This window comes from Dinoponera quadriceps, unplaced genomic scaffold (assembly GCF_001313825.1).
Source record: "Dinoponera quadriceps isolate SergipeBrazil2010 unplaced genomic scaffold, ASM131382v1 scaffold982, whole genome shotgun sequence".
Classification (NCBI taxonomy): domain Eukaryota; kingdom Metazoa; phylum Arthropoda; class Insecta; order Hymenoptera; family Formicidae; genus Dinoponera; species Dinoponera quadriceps.
Genome location: NW_014555061.1, coordinates 1 through 2,776, shown reverse-complemented (window position 1 = coordinate 2,776; position 2,776 = coordinate 1). Strand labels below are relative to the sequence as shown.

Here is a 2,776-nt window from a genome sequence, read left to right as displayed (position 1 = left end):
CCTCTTGTTAGGTGTGTATGTGTGTGTATTTAATTACATGCGTACAAAAGCGATTTTCATTTACTTTCGGTATACAAATGTTACAGATGGGATCATACCGACGATTACTATGTTTATCAGTTCAGAGGACAACACATAATTTCCAGTAGAGAAAGACCTGTCAGTATTACCACCGCTGACGAAGAGTTCGAATATTTCTCTGGTCATGTAATTGATGGAAAAAATTTGCTACCGGCGACAGGTTATCTTTTTTTAATTTGGCAAATGATTGGTTTGTCGAGTGGCATTGATTATGGCAACATACCAATTGTATTTGAAAATGTTAAATTTGTCCGCGCTACTAACGTATCAAAGAGAGATTATTTGAATTTAATTCTTATAATACAAGAAGGTAAATTGCTTTTGTATTTTGATCGCGANTAAAGAAAGGTGCGGTTTATATCATAATTCTTGCATGATATTTTTATAGGAAGTAATAACTTCGAGATTATAGAAGGTGACAACGTAATCGTCAGTGGATTCGCAAGGGTACCTAACGACATTGCATGTGAAAAACAACCTGTTCAATTTTTATCCAAAAGTGATGAAGATAATGAGTACATAAACACAGCAGATATTTATAAGGAGCTACGACTCCGTGGTGGTCAGCATTCTGGTTTATTTCGTTTATTGAAGATCGCTTCTATCACCGGTAAAATAGGGCATATCAGGTGGCCTACAAATTAGACAGCATTCATGGACAATATGCTACAAATGAAAATCCTATCGTGTGATTCAAGAAGTATTTGCGTGCCGACTGAAATTCTCAAATTTGTAATCGATCCTGAATATCACATGAAACAGCTGCACAATATTTTCGTTCAAGAAAAAAGTAATTGTGCGTTAGCCTCAAATATTTTCGTAAACACTTGCAGATATATAAATAGACTTCATATCTCATTATAAATCTGTGAATTTTATTACAGACTTGCCTGTACGTGTCTATGATTGTTTAGACGCCATAGTGTCCGGAGGAATAGAAATTTGTGGAGTCAAAACTACAGTCATATCTCGTCGATTGACAAGAGTACAAATCATTTATGAGTAATACAATTTCACTGCATATCGAGATAACGCCATGATGTCCTTGAAAGAGGTGGTGAGAATGTCGGTGCATATAGCGTTTGAATGTTACGAAATGATAAATATTAGAATGATTGAGTTCATCGAGGACAGCGACGTGATCCTGCTGGACAATCTCTTTACTCCGATTGTCCAAGAAGTTCTAAACAACTTGCCGCCCGTACGATCTAATCTCACATTTGTGGCGGCCGCCAACAGATATGACAGCTCCTCTTTGCCTCAGGATCTCGCAATCATACAAATTGAAAAATTAGCCAAAGATGACAGATGTATAATGGCCATTGCTGTCGGAATTCTAAAGAAAAGTACAAGCGTCATGACCAATAAATTATTGTCCAGCGTAATAACTGGTGGCTTTCTGTTGACACGAGAAGATCTGTGTGGATCTTTATATCAGAACTTACTGCAACGCTACGGTCTGGAAATCGTTATGGAGAAGCGCACTGAACGAGAAGCATTGATATTATTGAGAAAAGCGCAAAAATCTATAAAAATGCGAAAAATCGTACACGTAAACAATCATGAGTTCTCGTGGATCGATGAGTTAAAATCTGCCATGGACATCGACGATGAATAAAGCTGGAACACGAGAGTAATAGTTGTCGCAGAGGGTGATTTCAAGTGTGGTGTATTAGGACTTATCAATTGTTTACGAAAGGAGCCGGGTGGTGAAATTGTTGGATGTATATTTATTCAAGATAAGGACTCACCCGAGTTTTCCTGCAGGAACCTTTCTATATGAATCAATTACGATTAGATTTACCCATTAACGTCTTACGTCCCGGAAGAAATTGGGGCTCTTATCGACACTTTGCGTTATTACTACCAGAACCGAGGCCTGTGCAATGCGGTTACGTTGTTCAAGGGGTACGTTTTCATTCGAAACAAAAAATGTGTATAAATATTTACCTAATTCCTTGTCAAATATGCATTGTCAATTTTTGAAAATACTTCTTTTTATATTGAATTATGTGGCATGCAAATTTTCATATCAATAAGAATGAGTTGAAATTAATTTCGACGATATTCTAAGCGATCAGAGTAGGTTTCAAATATTATTCATTTTTCCTCCGTATTTATCGATAATGCGTAAAAATTAATTTCTATCAGATTCGAGGTGATTTGAGTACATTTCGTTGGGTCGAAAGACGTACATCTCCGGAAATCAAGCCTGAAAATCTTATACGTATAGTTTATGAAGGACTGAATTACAAAGATATGATAATAGCTACTGGGAAAGTTGCTCTGAATACCTCTGCATCGATTGAACGAAATATTGATTCCCCTGTATTCCCGATAATCATATTGGCAATTCTCACGACACAAGTTTCGAACAAATGATCGTTCAGCAGACACAAGGACAGGGTGTTGACATCGTGTTGAATTCTTTAGCTGAAGAAAAGCTTCAAGCATCCCTTCGCTGTTTGGCAAAAGGCGGTAGATTTTTGGAAATCGGGAAATACGATTTAATTTCCAATAATACTTTGAACAAAATGGCGTTTGCGAGAAATATTAGTTTTCATGGAATTATGTTAGACAACATATTTGTCGCCAAAGAGAAAAGGAAGAGAAATGTACTCAATTATGTGGCACAAGGCTTGAGAAACAACATAATAAAGCCACTACCTAGAAAGGTATTCAAAAGAACGGAAAT

General features: G+C 36.7%; 1 pseudogene; it reads left to right on the top strand.

Annotated features, from left to right (window-relative positions):
- LOC106742903 lies at positions 1 to 2,768 on the top strand (annotated as a pseudogene).
- The last annotated feature ends 8 nt before the right edge of the window (positions 2,769 to 2,776 follow it).